We start from the raw sequence: 25,046 nt of genomic DNA, 5'->3' as shown, positions 1-25,046 counted from the left end.
TAAATAGTGCTGCTCTGAGCATTGAGGTGCATTTCACTTTTTGAATTAGAGTTTTCTTCTGACATATGCCCTGGAATGGGAATGCTGGATCATGAGTTAAGTCTATTTTCAGTTTTTAAAGGAAATTCCGCAGTGTCTTCTCTAGTGACAATGCAGCCCGTTTTGTGAAAGCAGAGCCATGCTCAGAAAGTAATGAGTATTTCTAGGGGCCAGACATGAAGCACAGTGAGTGTGGCCTGTTCAAGAATCAGAGGGCAGTCTGCCAGGGCTGGAGGAGAGTGACAAGGGAAGTGTGGTACAGGTATGGTTGAGACCACGTGGGGACCTGCCAGGCTGGGATAAGGAGCCTGGACTTCCAGTCATCCCTTGGTAACCATGGGACACTTGTTCCAGGACTCCCCCCTGACGTCAACATCCATGGATGCTGACGCCTCTTGTATAAAATGGTATAGGACTTGCATGGAACTTATGTGCACCCTCCTATGTAATTTATATATATATATATATATATATATATATATATATATATATATATATATATATATACACAAACATTTTTTGGTATAGTCATTTTACAATGTTGCATCAAATTCCAGCTTAGAGCACAATTTTTCAGTTATACATGAATATACACGTACATTCGTTATCACATTCTCTTTTGCTGTGTCCTCCCGTGTACTTTAAATCATCTCTAGATTACTCACGGTATCTAATACAACATTAATGCTATGTAAGTAGTTGCCAGTGTATGGCAAATTCATGTTTCCTTTTGTAACTTTCTGTTTTTTCAAGAATATTTTCAAACCACAGTTAGTTGAATCTGCTGGACAGGGAGCCCCTAGATACGGAGAATCCCCAAGCTCTTCCTTTCCACCTCCTAAATTTCCACTGCAAGCACTGAAGGGGTCCAAACATAGAAGAGCGCCATCTACCTGCTGGAAACGCTGAGGAATTCCTTCAGCTTACATAGCGCAGGAGAGAAGGTATAGGGACAACTAGTGGCAAAGGAGGGCCTGCCTGGAGAGGAAGGAGGAAGGACCGCAGTGGAAGCCAGCTCGCACGTACCCTTACTGGAGCTAGCTGATAGCATTGAGGGACGCTGAGGAACTGGAGACACGTCACGTGTGGGGGCAATCCTGGCCACCATGTGCAGGGTTCGCATAGCTGGGACCCAGTTTGCAAGATCAAAATAACAAGGGGGGCGAGGGGCTGCCTCAGTCCCGGGATCCTGAGAACGGCCACAACGCCGTGACCCCAGCTAATGCGGCTCCCATAATAAGCCAGAAAAAGGAAACTGTGAGCCAAGATATTGTAGTTTCCACAACAGCCACACGGATAACTAGTTCTCTAAGCTGACAAAATGTAACCACCAGAAACAGGACTCTTTTCTTTTCTCTTCATTTGGACCTTTGGACAGGGAGCCACACATCTCTGACGGGAACCATCTTTAATCCAATAGACAGCTTTTTCAGGAATAAGCTTGGAGAAAAACAGTGGGGTGATGGTTGAAAGCGGAAGTCAAAGCGGAAGCCCGTGTGAGAAATGGCAAAAACCTGCTTCTCAATGAATCCGAGTTATGGCGAAAAGATGGAGGAAGGTTAAGGAAATCTCTATTAATATCCATTCACCATACTAGACTAGCCAGCTATAAAAAGAGAGCTCTTTAAATCAAGAAAACTTTTTTCGTTTTTTGGTGATAAAAAACAATGCCATAGTTTAAAACAAGGCTTGGGCCATCAACAACATTGTGAGAGTTGTTGAGGAGGAGAACATAAAGCTGCATAAAGACATGAAGTGTTCCATGTCCACTGCTCGAAAAAACTTAGCCAATCATGTGTCCAGTTGATTTGAAAATCCCAATAAGTAAATAACTCTAAAGTGGGAAAGACATGGTATTAAATAGTGGTAGTCAGCAATGAAATCCAAGAAGTTTATACCTATATTTTCATTGTTAATATAACAAACTGAAAGCAACTGTCTAAAAAGTAGTAACTGGAGGACACATATATACACCCACACACACCCACACACACAATCTGGAACAGCAGAGAGGCAAAATATGCTAAATTTATCATTATTGAGGAACAGGATCTAATAGACTATTTCATTTTTGATAGTGTTATAGGAATACTGGTCCAATTACATATAAAGTTATGAACTTAGAGATGATTTATAAAAATTTAGAAAGAATTTTCATTAAAAGGCAATACAGCTTCCAAATCATTGAAGAGAAAATTAACAGTAAAAAAATTAATCAATACAGCTAATATGGATTAACAAAGACCATATTTACCATCCTTAAATAAATCACAAAATGGATACAATATATGAAGCAATGATTTTTAAGAGAGGTGAAAACGATCATCCACTAGGACCCTGCCCTGCCACCCCCATACCAAGGCTGCTAGGCCTCCTACTGTCATCAACAAGGATGTCCACCAGGAGGCGACATTTCCTTCCTCTGCACCTACTGCAGAGCCAGTCCTGAGCAGTCATTTTCCAGGTTTTGGCAGGCAGCTCCCAGAAGTGCTCTCGTGGGCTTTGGTCCCATTTGGCCACTAGCAAAGGGATCAAGGATGAGCAGTGAGCCTCCTTCCTCATCCAAGACCTAGGAACCTCTCTGACTTCTGAGCAGGGCTTCACTCTTGTCTGCTGTCTCATACTCTCTGTCCGGCTTCCCGAGTCCCCGGCTTGGGCAGCTTGCACGTTGGCCACAGCCCATCAGAATCTGTTCTCTCGTCAAGAGGCCACGCGTGATCTTGAGCGGGGCTCCAGGCCTCTGGAGCAGCGTGGCTTGGACTGAGTCCTGGTCCTGGGCTCGTGAGCTTCATGCCCTTGGTTGAGTCAGTTAACAGCTCTAAGCTACAGTTTTCTCATCAGTAAAATGAAGACATATCAATATGGAAAAAAAAAATCAGAATGGGGGGATTAAATTCCTGGTGACTAAAAATTTTTTTAATTTTGAATTATACAGCGAAAGACATCATACAAATCTTACTACTTCAGAATTCTAGAGGACCGCTTCTGCTGTTAAAACTAATGCATGCACATACACACAAACACACGTGCAGACACACTGACTCTGCTCCACATACATCCCTACACACACACGTACATGGACTCATGTACCACACACACACTTACCATACACACAACCACACAGTCCTCAGGCGCACACACACACATAGCATACACACAACCACATATATCCCCAGGCGCGCGCGCACAGCCACACAGACACTCACAGTCACGTACCACACAATTCCCCAGGTGCGTGCGTGCGCACACACACGTCATACACACCTATGGCGTTATTCTAAATCAATTTACTATTGAGGGTCTCAGTGTCCATTGTTTTATCCGCTCAGAAGATCCTTACTTCGGAGCGTGAAGCAGGAGCCCCTCCTCTATGGAGACGGTCTTTGCCACTTACAGTCTCAGTAGAGCCAACATAAATGCTCTGGACCTTTGGAAGTGCAGTTCCAGAGCATACCTGGGAGCTCACATCCTATACATGTAAACATGTTAAGTGCACTAGGTTCTAAACTCCTACCTTTACAAATATACATTCATTATAAGGGAGAAGTCCAGCTTCAAATTTAGAATCCCCAGACACAGGGGAGTCCTGCAAAGAAAGTGAGCGTGTGGGGAGAGCTGATTCCCAGACTCTGATCACTAGCCTGATCCTTTTCTTCCCAGTGCTGGGTCCATCCCTTGCCACAAGTGACCTTGCATGTGCACAGGGGGACACTCAGACCTCACGTCCGGTCTTTGCTCATACCCTCCATACAAACAGCTGCCCTTTGGCCTCTCTGTGAGTCCTGGGAATCTGAACTCCGGGGAGAGCCAGTGCAGGCACTAGAAATGGGTCGGGGGCTGCTGAGTCAGGACATTCGGGGTCCTGGGTTTCTAGAACACGGGATGGAGCCAATGATCATGTCCCCTTGGCCCTTCTGATTCCACCTGATGGAGGGCGTGGCCAGAGGAAGTGTCAGGGCCAGGAGGACCCTCTGCAGTGCAGGACCCAGGGCAGCGGGCCCCCTTGCTGGGGTCTAAGGCGAGAAGCCCTAAGGAAAGTTCTGAGGAGGCTGTAAGGTATCTTCATTCCCATTAATTAAAAAAAATAAAAGCTTACCGTAGGTGTGTGTGGGAAGGGTTTTGTTAGAACAAGGGAAGGCACTTGCCAAGGTCTGGCCATAGAGGGCTGGTGGGTTTGCCAGGTTGATGAGGAACCGAGAGGCCGTTAGTCTCCACTGGGTCTAAACACCTCCTGAATTCCTCCGAGTGACACTGAAATGCAGTGACATGGAACCCTCTCAAGTTGTTAAAATATTCATCGTGAGCCATTCAACTCTCTCCTCATTCTTGGCTATGAAAGCACGATAAACACAGGTGGGAATCTCATTAGCCTGTTGGTTGGTTCACTGTCCATCTGGCTCCCCCTCTTGTAGGAGCCTTTATCACATCACCCAGGGCTGACCCGGCTCAGGATTATAGCTGATTTTCCACAGGTGGCATCACTTGCTGGTGACACGAAGGAGGCATGTTAGCCACCACCCAAACACTGAGGCTCCTCCTGGGAGGAGCCTGCAGGCCCCCAGTCCAGCCTCTGCACCACGATGCTCCTTAGTGCCACTCCTGTCTTGCTGCCCTGGCCTCTAGCTCTGGCCAGAACCTCGCTGGATTGTCGATAAATGTCACCCATGCACCACGTCTAAGCTTGGGGTCCAGATGTGATCATGGTTCTTATTTTCTTCCCATCGATGGATTCTTTGATCTTCGTGTAATCGTGTTGGCAGGAAGGCCAGTACCGCCTTCTTGAGGCCTACCCCAGCCGCCTCTGTCTATAAGTGTCCTATCGCCCCAGGGGATCGTGTCTGAAGCCTGGCACTCAGACATGAGGATGACAGCTGGAGAGACAGGAATCCACTCCTGCTGTGGCTTCTGCTGAGGCTCGATGTGGCCATACAAACGGATCCCACAGGCCCTGACGTCACTTGATTCGATGCACGGATGCCCCCACACTGCCCCGTTCACCCCAGAGACCGAGGGCTTCCTGCTTGTTCCAGAAGGCCCCACCCCCGGGGGGGCACTGAGTCCTGTGGAGCGTCCAGCCTGGTTCCCCGCCAGCACTTAAGGCTTTGGTGGGGCCTGGAACATCAACTACCCTCCCCTTAGGGGCCCGTTTGTGCTTTCCAGCCGACAGACCTAGGTCATAAGCACTTTAACTCACCTGAGGGTGTTTTCCTCACTTCAGGGGCAGTGAGGACTGGGCTTCTTCACACTCCAAGAGCGCCCGGTCTGGATGCAGACAGCCTGGCTCTCCCCCCAGTCCTACAAGTCCCGGCCACACCTGCTGCTGGTCACTGAGTCTGTGCTGTGTTCTCTTCCAGGACAACAGGTGCACTCTGCCCCCCGCCCCGCCCCACCAGCGGTGGCAGAGGCGGCGGACAGGCAGGTGAGCTGGGGCCTGAGACCGTGCCTGGAAATCAGTTCCCCAGAGGCCGCTGGTGACTAGAGGGGCCACGGGGCAGAAGCCAGCATGGGGAGGGAGGAGGAGGAAGGTTCAGGATAAGGAGACGGAATGGGGAATGGATAGCACTGTGAGGACCTCGACCATGAAAGGGAAGAGAAAAGACAGTGACAGCTGGAGCGGTGTCAGCATTAAAAGCTGCAGGCTTTTTAAAAAAATTTTTATTAATTACCAATATATATTGACAGATTTCTTATTTTATTAAAGATTATGTGCCATGTCATATAACAGGATATACTATGTTATTATTTATTAAATAATACATAATAGAAGATATACTAGCATATTATGTTCTGTTTATTTATTAGCAAATAATTTACAATACATATGAAAGTGTTTATATACATAATATATAATTCATGCATGTATATAATATATAACCCATAAGAAATAATGTAAGATTATGATTAATATATAATATAACAAGATTACATAACAATAATGATGTAATTTTACCCATTGTATGTGTTGGTTCATGACACATTCTCATCGTAGGTGCCTGTCAGGGGTATTTATGTATTAAAATTAATATTATAAGACAGAGTTATGAACATATCACCCAGAATCATAGCAGGAATATCGACAGTGACATACTGTGTCCTCTTTCCCTATCCTGCCCTTGGCCTCTTCTCATAGGAAAAAACCAGCATCCTGAATCCTGGCTTACCCTTGTCTTGTGTTACTTTCACACACACAACATTTAAGATCAGTTAAAACAAATGAACGGCAGGTACATGCAACGAAGTGGATGAATCATACACTCTATGTTAAATTGAAAAAGTAAGTCCTAGAAGGTAGCCGATAGTGTGCTATGCTTTTAACTGTGTATATATATGTCAACTAAACTCACTGAATTAAGAACAACTACAGCTTGAGTCCAGGTGGGAGAGGGACAGATAAAAGGTGAGGTGAGCAGATTTGCTGCAGGTGAGCGAGTTCCTTTCCAGTGACATGTCATTCTCTCTGAAGTAGGAGGCAAGGCCATCTGCAGGGAGTCAGGGAAGAGACAGAGGGAAGCTTAGAGGCGTGCAGAGAGCAGAGAATGTTGACACCAGTGAGTGATAATTGGGGAAATGTGCTCACTAGAGAAATCCTGGAGGATTGCCTGGCAGTGGCAACAAGGTGGGCATTGATTTGTAGTCTTAGAAATCTGTGCTGGGAGAGCCTGCTGCCTGTAGCCTCAGAACAAATAGAGCTGGGTGAACCGAGATGGAAGTCTTCCTGGTGAGGAACTGAAAAGGTCAAGGGTCAAGGGAGTTTTGTTTGTCATAAAGAGAGTGCTGACTGTGGATGCAGAGCTGGAAGGTGGGGAAGTGGAAGTAAGAGGAACATGGACAGGGAGGAAAGCAGAGGAGTCAGCGCCTGATGCCCCAGTGAGGGTGAAGGAGGGCCAGGGAAGCTGGTGGAGAAGCAGCTGGACGGCTAGAGGTGGGCACTTAAAGGAGAGAGGCTGGAACTGGGGTGGAGGCACGACCGGGTATGAGCCCGGGGGTAGGGTGAATGGGGGCTGGCTGGCCCAGGCTGACGGAGAAGAAAACCCTAAAGTGACCATACTGGGTGGTGGAGGGAGAATGAACTTTGAGGTCTTGATGGTAGGAGGTGAGGCAATACAGAGCTGGTGGTCCAGGTGCTCCTGACTGAGGCAGATGAGCAGGGAGGCCAGGGTGGCAGGCACTGCTAGGAAAGGATCTGGGTTTTCCAGGTGCTCCCAAGAGAGGAAGAGCAATGATCTGAAGGTGGAAAGTGAGCACAAAGAGGCCAACCCAGGCTCCTGATCAAACGGGGTTGTGTGAAGGGGCAAAGCATCAACTCCAGAGATGGTTACCCAGGAAGCAGGGACCACGGGTGAAGTGAGGGGACACTCAGAGAAGAGAGGAAGAAGAGTCTTCTGGGTGTATGGGGAAGAGAGGCCCCAGGACAAAGGAGCACAGAGGTACAGTGTTGAGGATTGACTGGCTCTATGGTGACACTGAAGGGATGGCTGGATCTTTGTCCTGAGGGCTTAGGTTTGGGGGACTACTGGCCTCATGTGGACTCCCCTCTCAGCAGCCTGGACAGAGACTCTCGGTCCTGAGAGCTGTGTGGCCACCACTGTTCCCGGAGGGGCTCTTCCTCCATCTTCTCTTTTCAGACATTCCTGCCCAGCCCCTGACTGCCAGCGAGGGAGCCTGGGCCTCGCAGCTCCTTCCCGTGGAGGGACACAGGCTCCTCGGAGAAGCAGGCTGATCTTACTTTACTCCGTAACCCAGAGCCTAGCAAATGCCAGCCCATGTGTTGGCCATGTAGGGGCTCAGATTCTTACCAAACTAACCCAAAGCAGTAGAAGAGCAGAGCTGGAGGTAGTGACCACTGAGCTCACAGAGTTCACTGCCCACACCCCCATTCTACAGATGAGGAATCAGAGACCAAGCAGTGAAGCAGCCTTGGCCAAGGTCATGCTGGTCTTAAATGCTGGCCTGTGTCGGGCATGCCAAGTGATGAGCTGAAGTGAAGGGGCTGACAGGGGGCTCTGGGGCCAGACAGCTTGGATTCAAGTCCCAGCTCTGCCATTTATTAGCCGTGTGATTAATGAATGTCCTTACCTTTAAAGCGGAACTCATATTGGTGCCAACTCATTGGGTTGTGAACACAGCGTTCCTGGAACAGCAGGACAGAGTTCTGTAAGGGTTTGCTGTTGCTTTGGTTATTATTATCACCAAGAGAACCCTGAAATGAAGAACAAAGGCAGCAAGAATTTTTTTTAACATTTTTTATTGATTTATAATCATTTTGCAATGTTGTGTCAAATTCCAGTTTTCAGCACAATTTTTCAGTCATTCATGGACATATGCACACTCATTGTCACATTTTTTCTCTGTGATTTATCATAACATTTTGTGTATATTTCCCTGTGCTATACAGTGCAATCTTGTTTATCTATTCTACAATTTTGAAATCCCAGTCTATCCCTTCCCACACTCTACCCTCCTGGTAATAAGTCTGTATTCTCTGTTCATGAGTCTATTTCTGTCCTGTATTTATGCTTTGTTTTTGTTTGTTTGTTTGTTTTTGTTTTTAGATTCCACATGTGAGCGATCTCATATGGTATTTTTCTCTCTTTCTGGCTTACTTCACTTAGAATGACATTCTCCAGGAGCATCCATGTTGCTGCAAATGGCATTATGTTGTCGGTTTTTGTGGCTGAGTAGTATTCCATTGTATAAATATACCACATCTTTATCCAGTCACCTGTTGATTGACATTTAGGCTGTTTCCATGTTTTGGGTATTGTAAATACTGCTGCTATGAACATTGGAGTGCAGGTGTCATCCTGAAGTAGATTTCCTTCTGGATACAAGCCCAGGATTGGGATTCCTGGGTCATATGGTAAGTCTATTCCTAGTCTTTTGAGGAATCTCCACACTGTTTTCCATAGTGGCTGCACCAAACTGCATTCCCACCAGCAGTGTTGGAGGGTTCCCCTTTCTCCACAGCCTCTCCAGCATTTGTCATTTTTGGATTTTTGAATAAGAACTTTTATTTTAAAGGATTTTAAAATCCTCTGATGAATGTTTCATTTCATCTATTCAAGTTTATATTTGACCCTTATTAACAAATATACAATGGATTACTTTTGAGGCAATCTTGCTTCATGTCTTTAATTCTCACTAACGACACAGGCTATTTAACCGGTAGCAGTTTCTTTTCCAGGAAGAGGGACAAAAATTTAAAAATGACTCAGTGCCTCTCGGTCCCCAGTGAGTTGGTTGTGACCTGTCAACCCAGCTTTGGGGATGTGCCCGCTCCCCCTGGGCTCGCTGAGCTGCCCTGCAGCCTCCAAGGGGCGCCGTACCCCCACACTAATCCAGTCTCTTGGTTCCTATCTTTGTTTTGCTTCAGATCCCTCAAGGACTGCCCATGCCCCAGGGTCCCATTTGCCCCACCAGCCTTGGCTGCTGGACTCCAGGACACTATCCTGGTTCTCAACCATCCCCTGTTCCTATGACCGCCCCACTACTCTACACTTTGTCCTTCAAGTGTGGGCTCCTGTGGCTCGCCAAATAGCAGGGGTCTCCCCGTCCTCCACCTTGGGTAACTGCATTGTCCTGCACAGTGCCTAGTGAACCCGTGTGGAGGCAGGAAGAATACAGAACAACAGGTGCTCAGAAGGGCTGCCTTTCCCACTGCAGGGGCCCTAGAGAGCTTTCTCTTGGCTGGTTATTCACAGGCGCTGAAGCTGTGGAATCTCGATCTCACCAATTTAAAGGGCATCATCACTAATTACAAAAGCAATCATTTCTTAAGTAGCAAAAGGAGGAAAGACTTTGTGTTCCCCACCTCCAACTTTTTTTCTCCACCTTCAGATGTTTCTCATCTCTGGGTAAGGGTAGAAAGCAACTCACAGAATATTACTTTTCAATGTTTTTTCCCACTCTGAAGATTGCTTTCCCAGAACCGATGAAGGCTAGAATGGTTTGGCTTTCCTGGACTGAGGATTCAGAGGCGTGGGGGGCAGGGTGGAGGGGAGATAACTCAGCAGTATTGAACCTAACAGAGACATTAAAAGGTTCTATTCTAAACAGAAAGGAAGCAGGATGCTACAGAAACGGGAAAACCATAGTTGGAAATGCAATAACGAGTTACAAGAGAATAAACATGAAGATGTAAAAAAGAAAAAGGACATCAAAATGAAAAAAGGTGGGAATGGGAGAGGGGAGCAAGAAAATATAGATTTTCTTCTTTCTTTTTTTTCTTCATTATTCTTATGATGTGTTGGAGCCTACGTGATTATCAGTCTAAAGGAAATAGATATAGTAATAGGTTGATATATTTGAAGAATAAGGTAACCACAAATCAAAAGCATACAATAGAGTTGAAAAAAAGCCATAAAGAAACAAACTGAAAACAGCCTAAAGACTTAAATATTAGACAAGACACTATAAACTTCTCACAAGGAAACATAGGCAAAACCTTATTTGACACACATCTCAGCAATGTTTTCCTAGGGCAATCTAAGCAACCCAAGCAACAGGAATAAAAGCCAAAATAAATAAATGAGACCTAATTAAACTTATAAACTTATGCACAGCAATAGAAACCATAAGTAAAACAAAAAGACAACCTATGGAATGGGAGAAAATATTTGCAAAAGATGAGACTGACCATGGCTTAATTTCTAGACTATATAAATAGTTCATACAACTTAATAAGAAATAAATAAACAACCAAATCCAAAAATTGGCAGAATAACTAAACAAGCAATTCTCCAATGAAGACACGCAAATGGCCAATAGGCATATAATAAAATGCTCAATATCGCTCAATTATCAGAGAAATGCAGCTCAAAACTACAATTTTATCATCTCACACCAGTCAGAATGGCCATCATTCAAAAGTCCACAAACCATAAATGCTGGAGAGGCTGTGGAGAAAAGGAAACCCTCCTACATTTTTGGTGGGAATGTAGTTTGGTGAAGCTACTGTGGAAAACATTATGGAGATTCCTCAAAAGAAAAAAAAAATACTTATCACCTAATCCAGCAATCCCACTCCTGGGCTAATATCCAGAGGGAACCTTAATCCCAAAAGATACCTGCACCCCAATGTTCACAGGAGCACTGTTTACAATGGCCAAGACATAGAAACAACCTAAACGTCCACTGACAGATGACTGGATAAAGATGTGGTATTTAGATATAACAGAATATTACTCAGTCGTAACGAAGAAGGAAATAAGGCCATTTACAGCAAGTTGGATGTAACTGGAGATTATCTCAGAAAGTGAAATAAGTCAGACAAAGACAAGTATTATATGATATCATTTATGTGTGGAATTTTTAAAAAATGATACAAATGAACTTATTTATAAAACAAAAACAGACTCACATACTTAGAAAACAAACAGGAGTTTGGGATCAACAGATACAAATTACTATATGTAAAACAGACAAACGACAAGGATTCACTTTAGAACACAGGGAACAATATTCAGTATCTTGCAACCTATAATGGAAAAGAACCTGAAAAAGAATAGACCATGTATATGTACAACTGAATCACTATGCTGTATACCTGAATCTAACAAAACAGCTGTATATCTGAAACTAACAAAACATTGTAAATCAACCACATTTCAATTTAAAAAAATTTGATAAGCTCTAAATAACTTTATTCAAAGAAAATCTTGAACACTTCCCTCTTACAAAACTTAAAATGGGTAGCTTGAGCAGGACCAAATTATACTGGATGGGCAGTTACATATCTTCCCCAGCACGTGGCCCATGCTACACACACATCCTGTTTTCCTAAAGGTAAGAACAGCCCTGAGTGCACAGGGAGCGAGTCCTGCTGGGACAAGACCTCTGTGGCAGTGGCCTCCTTGTCACCGCTCCATCACACCAGGAGGCCAGGGTTTTCATAAGTGAGGGGACATAGAGCTCATACACTTCAAATTGATTTCCCGAAAAAACTATGGAAAGACCAAATTCACCTGCAGTGTGGGAAACATGAGCAGGGCCCCTAAGCAGACCAACAAGCTCAAAGCAAGACGGCCCGATGTTAAGATCGGAACCAGAACAACGACCACCTGGCCCCAGTTAAATGACCACCACCTCACCTGCAATGAACTGCTTGTACTCAATGTCAGGGATGTTTCTGTTGAGACTTGGGAGGTCAAAGGAGTCGGACCAGGGAATCCAGACCTGGTTGATGTCGGGGTTCTGCCAATTGTAGAGGTGGCCCCAAGAGGATAGCACCAGTACCGGCTCCTCCATCTTCAGCAGAGTCTTCAGGAGGAAGGAATGTGGATGCAGACGTTCCTACAGAGGCTGAAGCCCTCTGGAGGGTTGAAGTCACACAGAAGGTACCTGGCAGGAAGCTAAGGAGAGCGGGTCTTCAGGGCCAGTCCTCTGCCAAGGAATCCCGGCTTAGATAGAACAGATACAACGGGAATCCCTGCACAGCCCATGGCCTAGACTCCAGACACATTCAGCAGCTTCTGGTTTGGAAAGTGGAGGCACTGCCCACCCATCTCCATGTGGCCAATTACTTCAAGTCCGGGAACATTTGCGGAAGACATCTTGGCATCCGTCTGACACCACTAAGCACCTGACTAGCACCTGAGCACTTGTTCTCCAGGGGCTCTCAAACTTCTTGATCTACAGAACCCTATACACTCTTAACAATTCCTGAGAACTCCAAAAGGCTGCAATTTATGTGAGTTAAATCTATCAATATTTCCTGTGTTAGAAGTTAAATAAGAAGTTATAAAAAGTGTATGAATTCACTTAAAAATATTAACAATCTACTTTATGTTATCATTAATACTTTTAAACAAAATATAATTCTATTTTTCAAAACAAAACTCATTAGTGAGAAGAATAGCAGTGATTTTAATTTCTACAAATCTCTTTTGGACTGGTGAGAGCTGAATTCTCCTATCTGCCTCTGCGTTCCCTGTTTTGTGATATCACAGGCCAGGTTTTCCCTGGAAAACCACACAGGAACTCGGGAGAGCAAGAGTGTGCAAAAGGCAGGTGACATCCCGGCGTTTCTATGAAAATGGTCTTTCACCTCAGGGGCCTTGGATACTCTTTGATAACTGCTGCCGTATCCTAGGCGAGACTCTTCTGCACAAGAGCCAGGCAAGGGTCCTGGATTTTGTAATGAGTTACCGCCACCACACCCCTCCCTTCTCTGTGTGTTTCTCAGAACCTCCAATACTGCAGATGAGGATGTAATCTTCAGCCAGGGCCTCTAATCCCAGAAGACATCTAACTTCAAGAGAGAGGGTCCCATCTACCATCCCTACACCCCGCAGAGTTTATTTTGAGTCAAGCCCTAGATAACTGCTTATCGGCACTGACCCATGTGTCTTATTCCTGTGGTTGACTGAAGGAACCAACATCTGGATGGAACTGAAATTTCCCAGCAGATAAAGAAGGCTGTTAAACCACCCCATTCCCACATCTGATTCTGGGGCTCTTCAAAACCCGGGTAAGGCCCCGCTTCATCTTAGAGGGGTCTTCCGCCTGCCCTTCCCAGGGGGTTCAGGGAGGCCGCGGCTACCAAGGGCGACCCAGACTCGCGGCCCCAGCCCCAGGGCCTGAGGGGGAGGAAAGCTTGAGGCTGTGCCCCAGCCCTGTTTCCCCCGGCCCAACACGCTCCCCGGCACCACAGCCATCCCAGGCCACAACCCCAACCCCGATCCCACCCCGGTTCATGTTCACCGGCCCCGCCGATGGCGCAGACGTACGTTTACCGTCTGTGGGACGCAGCCCCTGACAGGATGTCGGCCGCCGACTGACCAGGCCAGAACTAGTTGCCCGGCCAAGCAAGCCGCCATCCCCAGCAGCAAACACAGCCATGGTCCCAGGGAGCTACACACTTTCGGAGGCCGCTGCCCGCCCCAGAAGCGCACGCCGGCCCGCGCGGAGCGCGGCGCCTGTAACCATGGCAACGGCGCTGGGCCCTCCCCTAGCGCTTGCGTCGTGCGTCCTCCCGAGTCTAGATGTGAGATGGCAGAACTTGCGGAGCCAATGGGAGCCAGGGCGCGACCAGGACGGGTGTGGGGGGAGTCTTATGGGACAATAGGGCGGGGCCGGGGAGGGCGGGGCCGCGTGGACGTCCTCACCTGCAGTTGGCGCCGGCCGGAGGCTGGGGCGGTGCTCCCAACAGTGGGCGGGGCAGCGGGGCAGCGGGGCAGCGGGGCAGCGGGGCAGCGGGGCAGCGGGGCAGCGGGGCAGCGGGGCAGCGGGGCAGCGGGGCAGCGGGGCAGCGGGGCGGGGCACCCTCACCTGTCCGTGTGTGGGGATCAGCCTGGGCTCCGCAGCCTCCGCTTGCACCGGACGTGGACCCAGGCTACCGATGGGCAAGATAGAGGACTGAGCCCAGACACGCACGGCTGGCCAGGTAGGGCACCTGAAGTGCAGATCCGCCAGGCCAGCTGCCGGCCTTGAATACGCGCTGCTAGGCAGTTTCCATGAAGACGGGATCGGTCATAAGAGAGGAGGTAGGGCTGGGGTGCCAGATGCCGGGTTGGGTGCGGTCTCACAGGAGAGCCACGGTGAGAGGGCGCAGAGCAGCCCCTGTGTTGGCGGGGCTAAGACTTTGGGGTATAGGGTCGGGGTGGTGTTTGCATTGCTCTGTGGTCTCCCCAAGAACCCTCACTCCAGAGCAAGGCGCTCTGCTGCCCCCACCCCTCACTGCACTCCGTGCCTTCCCCAGCAGCACCTGGGGTGTGGTCATGTCAGGGCAGGGAAGGCCCAGGGAAGGGGCTCATTCAGGGGCAGAGGCCACTCTGCAGGGATGCTGGACCTGGCAGCGATGCACTGCTTCAGAACTCCCCTGGGCTGGGTTTCTAACCAGTGGGATGGAAGGGCCTCTCCTTCCTGGGGTGCAGTTGGGGGAACTAGATCCAACATGAATGTCAGCCCTGAAAATGGAGGCTGCGCTACATCCATTCCTGGAAAGAAAAATCAGGCCCCTCCAGCCCAGGTGACTCAGAAAGTCATTCAGTAATGTTCGGGGTCCCCAGTTTAGGCTTTCAATTAGAGCTGAGCGTCTCAGGAGGCCAGATCCCTGTCCGTGACTCCAGGAGTAGGCTTTCTGCTGGGGTACAGGATCCTCACAAACACCTGTGTCTTTGTGGGTCACTCCCCTCTGACAAGCTGGGAGGCAGGGTGCAGTTGTGGGGAATCGTGTTTCCATGAGGAGAGGGCCACTAAGTGGTGGGGGCACAGGAGACACTGAGAAAGAGTCCCGCAGGCTTTCTGGAATAAAAAAATTGGCAAATGTGAAAAAGTGCATAATTTGTTTAATTGAACAGACTGCGTACGTACATTTGGAGGGCCATGTTCAAGGACTCTGCATCCCTCCAGGACAAGAGCCTCAAGAGAAGAACAGACAGAGTAGGAGGACATGTGGGGTTTCTCCCAGGAATGAGGCAGAACAGGGATTTCTGCAGATTTGCAAGGAGACCCTGACCACTGAGCATGGGGTTACAACCCTACGTGACCCCTGTCGTGTTTGGCTTGGGCTCTGGGCTCTTCCAGCTGAGTTCCAGAAACTCAGAGGGTAGACTTAGAGAGGCAGCGTTTGGAACCCGGTGTGGAGATGGAGGGTCCTTTATCCTGAGTCCCCTCAGCCTAATCACTGTAGCTGACTTCCAACACCACCCAGGCCCCCAGGGTGGCCGTGGAGGGAGAGCAAGCCTGGCAGGTGACCCAGGGGTCCCACTGCTATTCCCCTCCCTTATCTTTGTTCCCTTTCACCCCGGAAGGTGTGATTGTCTCATGTCATGGTGACAAGCCATCTCTCTTCTCTGTCAGGTGGGGTTCCCATCCCCTCTGAGCCTTCTCTCTGCATGGATGCTGAAGGACCAGGCCCACTTGAAGTTCTGAGATTGAACAGTAAGGTGGAAACAAAGAAACCAATGGAAACAAAGAAACAAGTCAGTGCGGCAATGCTTCCCACCACAGAGAAGCTGCCCTGAGTGGAAGGGAGGGTGTGGACATGCCCATTTGTTTCCTGTGTCCCAGTGCTCTTCGCTTTCTTATTGCAGACCTGCATGGTTACAACAAAATGATCTGCCAAACTGAAAATATTTACTCTCTGGGTTTTACAGAAAAGGCTGACCAGCCTCTATTTCCTGTACTGGTCAAGTGATTGGAGTACATTTCCAGTTTGGAAACATCTGGGCAGGCCCAGGTTTGCAAAATTCTTAATGAGTAGTTACGGAGTATTGCTTCTAAACTTTTTTACGGCTGTATACTTCTGAGCAGAGGTTGTATTGTGTAATTCTGGGCCGGGATTTTCTCAAACTGTTTCTCATTTCTTATACCGGACACCCCTAAATTCCAAGGGGTATGGGATGTTAAGGAAGCCATGGAGTTTAGGAAAAAGATACAGATTTCATTTCCATTTAAGCATCGATGTATCTCCATCCTAGGTAGTATCGGTTCTGTGGTATTGATAGGGGAACTAAATAGCAACCAAATTTATAGAAAATAGTGGGTCATTGGGTACACTAGTTCTTCTTTTCAACATTTTTTTAATGTTTGCAGTTTAAGATGACCATTCCTGAGAAACAGGCAGCCACTTAGAATGAAACAGCATTTTCCCTGAACCATACTCAATTTTTATTTCGTAGACTGCACGAAGGGCAATCACACATACAACACTTGGGGACCTCAAAGATAAAATGTAACTTTCTGAGAGCACACTCCCCCCGTCTCCCTCTGCTCTTTTCACTGACCCATTGTCCCTGAAGGCTCTTTCGTATCTTCTGCTCATGACTCCAGTAAATCTTCCTCCTCGTTCCTCAGCTGGTAAGGTTACTTTTCTACTTTGACCAAGCAAACTGAAGCCAACAGAAGAGAACTTTCACTAGCAACTCCTAGCACATCTGCTTGCCTTCTGATGTCTGTGACCTCACTCTCGCTGCCCCACCTCTTATTACAGGTGACATCGAAAGCCAGATCATCCAAAAGTCGCCAGGGGGCCCATCCATCCAGTCTTCTCGGGGCTGTCACTCCCACATCCATCCTCTCTGTCACTACCTCATCTATTTTGTTCTCCTGCTAGTTGGCTCCTATCAGTATATAATAGTCCATCCTCTTAAAAGAAACAAACAGCACTCCTTGACCCTAATTCACTCCCACCAATTACCACCCCAAGTCTTTGCAGCAAATCTTTTATGGGAAGTTTAAACTCACTGTCTGTATATTCTCTTGAGCCATCCCCTTTTGCACCCACTCTGGCTTTTCCCCTGATCCCTCGCTCTATGGAAACTGCTCTGTCAAGGCCATCAGTGACCCCATGTTGCTAAATATAGTGGTCAATTTTGACTCCTCATCATGCTTGGCCCCTCGGCAGCATTTGACCCAGCTCTTCCATCCCTCCTTCCCCGTGTTCCTGCTTTACTTGGCCTCCAGCCCATCGTTCTGCTTTCGATCCACTGGCTGGACTTTTGCCAACGTCTCCTCTTTTTTCCAAACATTTACTGCAATTGTGCCCCGGAGTTGGGTCCTGGGTCTCTCCTCTATCTCTCTGCTATACCTTTGGTGGAAGCAACCAGACTTGGAAATTGAGATGCCATCAATTTCTCGATTTGTCCAAAACTCCCTGATTTGCCCTTTCCATTTGGAACTCTCCCCCTGATACTCATATTCTTTTTCTTTCATTCATCTTGCTTTCACATTCATACATATGTTCTACTGTGTACATTACTTTTCCAAATTTTGAATCAGTTCATACATATCATGTAAAATGCTCAGATCTCTATTATTTCCACTAAGATACTTATTCTACCTTTGAACCTTTGTGCATTTCTTTATTTATGTCAATAAGGTGAATAGTATTTCTACAAGCCTCATAGTTAAACAGTGTGTTTGTTTGGGGCTATTATGTAACATGAAATAATGATACATCAACATAGTCCTTTTTCATTTAATTTTATGTAACACCAAGATGAGGTTTTTGCACTGAAGACTGGTTTTATTGAAATTTTACCTAAGTTATGGACAGTCAGTTTATGTGAAAGCCCTCATTTCTCCCCTTTTCTGATATATTTTCCATTTGGCTATTATAACATATACCTTGGCATGAAATAAAATTCTAAATTCATTCACATAATAAAATTAATACATTTATATTATATTTTTGATGTTAATAAGAAAGAAAAAAAACCCCAGACTCCTCTACCTATTAGGCATTTCTGTGGCAATATCTAATAGACTCCTTAACCATGACATTGAAGAACTGAGCTGATTTCAGCCCCTTTCCACCTGCTCAGCCCCGTCTTGTCCCATCCCCTGTGGATGGAGAGGACATCCTTCCAATTTTCCAGGTCCAGATGTTGGAACCATGTTCTATCTCTCTCTTTCTCTTACACACACACAGACACACACAGACAGCAAATCCAGCTTGTTAGAAAATTCTGGCTACTCTGTCTTCATTAACCACCTACTCCCTGTTCCCCACCCTCCTAGGAGCCACCTTCAGCCCCTTCTTGGACACCAAATAGCCTCCTTCTTCCATCTTTGCTTTTCTACAGTCTCATCCACACAGAGTCAGAGGGAGCCTATAAAAGCATACATTGAGGGGTGGGTGTAGCTCAGTGATAGAGCGCATGCTTAGCATGCATGAGATCCTGGGTTCAAACCACAGCACCTTCACTAAAATAAATAAATTACCCTCCCCCCCAAAAAACCAAAACAAACGCATAAATTGGACATCACCCATCCCATCAAAACTCACTAAAAGGGTCACCATTCCATTAGGAGCCAAATTCGTCCCAAAGTCTTCCAGTACCTGGTGTGCTCTGTCTCTCTGCCCACTCTCCCCCTCACTCTGGGGCCTCTGGCTCCGCCTCTTCCTTCTTCCTCTGGATCTATTCTGCTTCAAGTTCATTACTCCTTGAGATGTGTCAGAATTGCCTTATTCCTTCCTGCCTTCCTCCCACCCCATCACCATCACCTGAGTTTGCTCATATCACTCTTATTTTTCCCCAAGCTCTTGCTACCCCCAATATGCTGCCTGTTTCCTCTGCTAAAACTCTGAGCCCCCAGTGATGGGGAGTCTTGTCTATTTTGTTGACTAATAAAGCCCAAGAACCTTGGGAATGGGTCTAGTTACTAGATTCCCATATGTAGTAGGAGCTTATAAAGATTTGCTGAATGAATGCAGAGGTCCTAGTCCAATCCGATGGAACACTTCTGTGTCCTACTCAAAGAATAATTCTCCTTTCCTCCTGAGAGGGGGTGACCACTTCCTTGGTGATCAAAGGCAAGATATATTATCATTATGCTGTTAACCTTAGGCGGGGAGACTGGGGGATCTTCATTTATATTTTAAAATTTGATTCACTCTGCAGATTGTCTTCTGTCTATGTATCCTTTTGAGAAACCGTTTATGAGTGATCATTCTTCCATCATATTGAACCGGGTCCAGGGGGAAGGACCAAGCCTGTCCCATCGGCCATCCTGTGTGTCATGTCCTGTGACCCAGTGGATGCTCAGCACGTAAGTGAACCGATAAGAGTGAGTGAAGAGATGGGAGCATCTCATTATTGTTGTGGCTGCATTCTGTCTGATGCCTTGAAATTTGGGGAACGGTTTACAAGTGCAGAGGTGTGAGGGCAGGGCCTCTGTGTTCTTCCTGAGTGCCCTGGCCTTACCCATTTCCCCAGTCCCCTCTGGGCAGCCAAGCCCAGGAGCTGGGCCACCGGCGATTGTGCTGATCAATAATCCACCTCACCCAAAGTCTGGGGGTAGGAGCGGCCAGCACAACTGGTTGTAGACACTAGAGTCAGGTCCCTGGAGGAATTCCTCACTGAACGAAGTTTTGGACCTTTTATTTTTCTCTATATCCTCCAGCTGAAGAAGCAGATTGCCTTAGATACTTGAAAGGTGAAGACACCTACTATCCCCATGGAGCCCAGGTGGGGCTGGGAGTCTGCTGTTTGTGCAGCCGGTGGGCTCGTGTTGCTTTGGGCATCCCTGTGCCTGAATTCCTGCAGTACACTCGGTGGTAAAGATGGGGGTGCCTGGCAGGGAGGGAAGCGTGTCGGGAGACCGCACAGCTGGGGAGATGTTAACCTGGGGTGAGCGGGCACCTGCTAATGCATGGTAACTCGGTGCAGGGAACTCGCCACACTCAGAGAGGTTCCCACTCCCGCAGGGGCCCTTTGATCAGGGTGCTGGGCTGTCAGCACAACAGCGTCCCTGTGAGGATCATGGTGCCTTCAGGCAGTGGGAAGTGAGGGGTCCAGTGGCACTTAAATTAACTGTGCACTCGAAGCCAACCCCCGTCTCTTTCAGCCCGTTTCCTAATCTGCAAAACTGGAATGATGTTAACCATCCCGCAGGCTCGTTGATGGGCTGGGACACACTAGACAGCCAGGAGCTGGAATTCCTCTGTCCCCTGATTGTTTTCCTTCCTTCGCACTATTTGCTCTCACAATCTCAGTCTCTCTGTCTCTCTTTCATTCACTTGCAACTTTCTCTTCTGCTCTGGTTTCATTTGATTCCCATCCTCCTCCCAATCCCCAGATGAGTAAAATTAATTTCTGTGTGTCAGTTCCAAATTCCCGGGAAAGATGCTCTGTCCCTTCTGGATTGGTTTTCCAACCCATCTGTTGCTGTTAGAGGATTGAGTCCCTCTGTGACCAGTGGAGGGGCTCTGCCCAGCCCCCAGCCACCACTGTGGGAGCACATAGCTCTCCGAATAGAAGGTACTGGCTGTGACTTGGTGTCACTAAGTGTGAATTTATGTCTCCTCTTGCCCCACCTTCATCCTCCTAAACAAAGATGAAAATTAAACATTCCCGAGATTTGTGTCGTGGAACACTCAGGGTGGGGGCTAAGAGGGTTGGATTCCCTGCAGAGTGTAAGGGGCTACAGTGGCTCCCCAACGAGAGCCTGTAAAGGAAACAGCACCGGCCCAACCGGACACTTAGAGCGCTGAGTCTGCGTGACATTGAGCCAGGCTTCTTACCACAGCTCAGGGGTCTGGTTCGACAGGTTAGTCTTTGAAACTAACCAGCTTTAGATTCCTCAATCCCTCCCTGAGGTTTTACCTGAACCACCAGCTTCTGTAGGTCTGAAGACAGATGATGAGGACCCTTCACGTAAGGCATTTGCACAGCACTGTGCGGGAATTTGTGCTGCACGGTGTGCCCGGCAAGCTGACCAAAGTTGGTATTTTACTGATCTTAGAAATAGTCTGGTTTCCTGATGCACTGTATCACTGAACAAGCAACAGAAACCACCTCTGGCTGATGAAAGCAAAAAAGGGACTTAATGAAAATATACTGGGTGGGTGCATGGAGTGGCCCGGACCAGAGCCGACACGGGGGCCGTAGGAGATGTTGGAGAGTCCCAGGCACCAGGCTGGGCAGGGTGCTACCGGGCCCCCTGCTGCCCCAGGAGGGGTCCCCCCTCCTCCTGACACTCCACCTCACTGCAGGTTCATGTCCTGGTAGTGCCAGGTCACTCTGAAGCCACCGGCACACACCTCAATGGGGGAGTTGGCCCCGTCTCAGCTGAGAAAGTGCCCAGTGTGGGGAGAGGCCCAGTTAGAGGAAGGCGGGTCCCCTACTGTTCCGAGTTAACATGCAAGTCAGTGCCCATCACTCGGGAGAGCCAGGCTGGTCTGACCTCATTGTGGTGACTAGGCAATCTAAGTTCACTTATTACTTTTTAGGTTGGAAGGCCCAAGAGGGAGAAAAAGTGGATGTACTAGTACTTATTTTATATTTCCCATGTACCAGGTATAGTAACCAAGCCACTTCAGACAAGGCCCAGAACAACCACGTAAATAGTCCACGGAGCAAGTCGTGCAGTCAGGCCTCTGCGGCCCCAAAACCCGTGTCTTCATCAGCTGCGTAGTTACCAGTGGAAGTTGTAGGGATTTATGGGACTGTGTGCTCCTTTGGGGGCTGGGATGTGTATGTTTAAATCCACATCTTCAGAAACTCAGCTAGAACCACAGCCACTGATTGTCTGCATGGAGGCAGAGGAGGAGAGGCTTCCAGCCTCTGGTCCAGCTTGTGAGGAGCTCAGAAGTTGCTCCTTCTGTCCTGAAAACAATACCAGAGCTGCAAACCCACTGCGCTTCTTAGATCCACAAGAAAACTGAGGGGGAAAGCTGCTCCCAACCCAGAGAGGCAGCTGGGTAGGCTTGGAGTGTCACAGCTCCCAGGGCAGAACCTGCTTTTGTAAGAACCCTGGGGGCAGGCAGATTTAACAGGTCCCTGAGGCTAGCTTGAGGCTCAGCATGGGGAATTCTGAGTGTGACAACTCCAGGGGGCCAGTCAGAGATGCCCCAGGCTCTTTTTCATGCATTTTACCTCCAGGACCATACCCTGTTCTCAGAGTGAAGATCATAGGAAAATTCCTCATACTTCCTGCCAGGAAAGGAAAAAATAGCTCTATTGAAATACACCCAGAACATTCTCTTCCATTGTGGGGGTTGTGTTTTGTTTTGTTTTGTTTAATGAGAAATTATTTTACCAGAGCCTAACCTACCTGGGGGAAGGGAAATCCCTTCTGTGTCACCCAAATTGGGGTGGGGGGAAAGAGACCCACTTGTGGAGGTCACAGCTCAGGGCACAGGCTCAATGAGAACTAATCACAGGACTACAGATGCCCTGCTCTTTCCAGCTCCCCCAACACCTTACCTCCATGTCAGTTGGGCCCCTGTGCAATGACAGGAATAAAATTAAAAGAAGCAAATGTCTCAGGAGTGTCTAGGGAAAACCCAAAGACAGCGGGGAGATGAAAACAAGGACACACATGCGGCTTTAGCCTCTCACACTAATAGCTGTAGCAAACTACACACAGCCCAGCCCCAGCAGATAAACAGAAAACCTCACAGAAGAAACTATTTATTTTGGTTCTCTTACCCAGTGCATTCCATGGTGCATCCTTGCCTAGAATTGAGTGGAAGCAAGTCAATCTCAGAAGGGACATAACTAAAGAGGAATGGCTTTCCAGACTCTGAAGGGCAGAGAAAGCACCAGCCTGGGTTAGAAAAAGGTGAGGGGTGGGGTAGGGGGTGGGCTGCCTTCTTCCCTAAATAAGTAACCTTCCTGAGGCCAGCACAGTGGGAGGGAGGGCCATGGGGTGGAAGCAGCCAGACTTCTTCCTGAGAACTGGTGGGATGCCTCCAAGGGAACATTCAGGTGCCCAAACTGGGTCCTGAGGGTGGGAGCCTGTCGGTCTGCCTCAGAGCCCAGGACTGAGGTGGGCGCACAGCAGGCCAGTCTTGGCCAGATCCATTTCACTTCTCCGAAGCCCTGTGTAAAACATGAAGCGTGGACGACCTGGTGAGCACAGCTCTGCCCTCAAGAGCGGTTTCAACTCCTCTCTTCCCAGAGAACAGCATCTCTGAGCCCGTCCTTGGTGACCTCACAGAGATCACCCTAGTGGCCCAGGCTAGTGACCGGGAACATGTACCTTCCTGCAGCCAACCCCAGACGTCCACTGATGCATCATATACTGGCAAAGATGTGAATCCCTGTGCATTGGTCTAACAGCAGAGTCTCTGCCACAGGCCCAAGAGGTGGTGTGTGGGACATGCTGTGAAAGAAAAGCCCAGCTGGGCTAACAAGCTAAGTCACAAATCTAAGTGCAACAAGTGTCGGATTACTGATCTGAGTTCTGCTGGGCTAACTCATAAATCTAAAGTTTAGTGTCAGTCTATTGGGCTAACGAGCTCAGTCACAAATCTAAGTGTGATAAGTGTCGGTTTACTGATATAAGTTCTGCCGGCTAACTTGTAAATCCAAAGTTTAGTGTCAGTTTACTGGGCTAACAAGCTAACTCGTAAATCCAAGCACAATAAGTGTCAGTAACGTGATCTGTTCCAAATTGATAAGCTTCAGTGTACTGATTCCTTGCTTTTTGTTGTTTGAGCCTTATTGGCTAATAGCCCCATACTTGTAATTAACCCTATAAAACCTCATGTGCAGGTCTTGGAGGTGCTCAGAGCTTCGGAGCAGAAGCCCCTCTGAGCCCGCCGGCGTAATAAATCTGAATACTCCAACCCTCCGAGTGGTGCTTGTTTCTTGGCTGGCCTGTCATTTCCGTAACAATGCAATGGTGCAGGAGTTTACGCAGTGCAAAAGTGTAAGTGATGGCAGGGGTGCAGGGGCTGTGGAGAGTGCAGGCAATGCAGAAGTGCAGAGTGGCAGGGGTGCAGAGGTACAGAGAGTGTAGGGGTGCAGGGAGCTGCTCAGGCACTTGGCCAGGATCAGAAGGCAAGTGCACATCCTCGCAGTCAGCCTGACCCCGGGAGGCTGGTGCAATGGTTTGGGGCGGCGGCGGCGGCGGCGGCGGCGGCGGCGGCGGCGGCGGCGGCGGCGGCGGCGGCGGCGGCGGCGGCGGCGGCGGCGGCGGCGGCGGGTGGGAGGCTGCCCGGGCAAGCCGGTCGATTTCTTCTCTTCCTTGCAGCCTGGACTGGGGGGGCCTTGGCCACCGGAAATTCGCCAGATGTTGGACTCCAAGTAAGCTTGCCCTGGGAGGTGGGGCGTTTAGGTCAGGGGGCGACGGCAGCGGCAGAGGGGCGGAGCGGGGCTGCCCCTGGCGAACTGGTGGAATAGCTGCCTTGTCCCATCTGCCGGGCCTGGGAGCGGCCTTGCTGCCCCAGGTCGCCGGACACGCCTGCCCCCTCAGCTCGCTGAGTGGGGAGTGGAGGCGGTGCCATTAAGGTGCGGGGCCCACGGGGGTAAGGGGGCTGCCACGGGGGAGCCGGTCAATTCGCTCCGCCGTCCCCCGCGGTGGAGCCTGGGAGTGGCCTCCGCTGCCCTAGAGGCGGGTCGTCGGCCTCCAGGTGATCTTGCTCCTGAGAGGCGGGGGCAGCGGCGCCAGGGGGAGGGGGGCCGTTCCAAGGAGCTGCTCCATTTCTTCTCTCCCGCGTGGCCTGGCCTGGGGGCGACCTCTGCGGCCGGAGATTTGCCTGAGGTCCGACTCCAGGTGAGCTTGATAATGGGATATGAGTGCGGTGCAGTCAGGGAGCTTGTAAGGTGGTGGCT

At 48.6% G+C, this 25,046-nt stretch overlaps 2 long non-coding RNA genes across 5 annotated transcripts; one reads left to right on the top strand and one right to left on the bottom strand.

The window, feature by feature from the left end:
* Positions 1-7,048: 7,048 nt before the first annotated feature.
* Positions 7,049-14,004, bottom strand: LOC140699228 (uncharacterized). Its single transcript, XR_012077245.1, has 4 exons — positions 13,767-14,004; positions 12,129-12,389; positions 8,116-8,239; positions 7,049-7,210 (listed from the first exon to the last, which is right to left on the bottom strand). It is a non-coding gene; the product is annotated as an uncharacterized lncRNA (long non-coding RNA).
* A 194-nt stretch (positions 14,005-14,198) lies between these two features.
* Positions 14,199-24,057, top strand: LOC116277802 (uncharacterized). 4 transcript variants are annotated; one of them, XR_012077260.1, is made up of 7 exons: positions 14,199-14,422; positions 15,841-15,962; positions 16,137-16,219; positions 19,386-19,533; positions 19,888-20,041; positions 22,921-23,049; positions 23,389-24,057. It is a non-coding gene; the product is annotated as an uncharacterized lncRNA (long non-coding RNA). The 4 variants fall into 4 exon arrangements; XR_012077252.1 differs by having other exon boundaries at positions 19,888-21,782; XR_012077249.1 differs by having other exon boundaries at positions 19,888-23,049.
* The last annotated feature ends 989 nt before the right edge of the window (positions 24,058-25,046 follow it).

The sequence above is a fragment of the Vicugna pacos genome, chromosome 1 (genome assembly GCF_048564905.1).
Source record: "Vicugna pacos chromosome 1, VicPac4, whole genome shotgun sequence".
Taxonomy (NCBI): domain Eukaryota; kingdom Metazoa; phylum Chordata; class Mammalia; order Artiodactyla; family Camelidae; genus Vicugna; species Vicugna pacos.
This window is presented reverse-complemented; position numbering and strand designations above follow the sequence as displayed.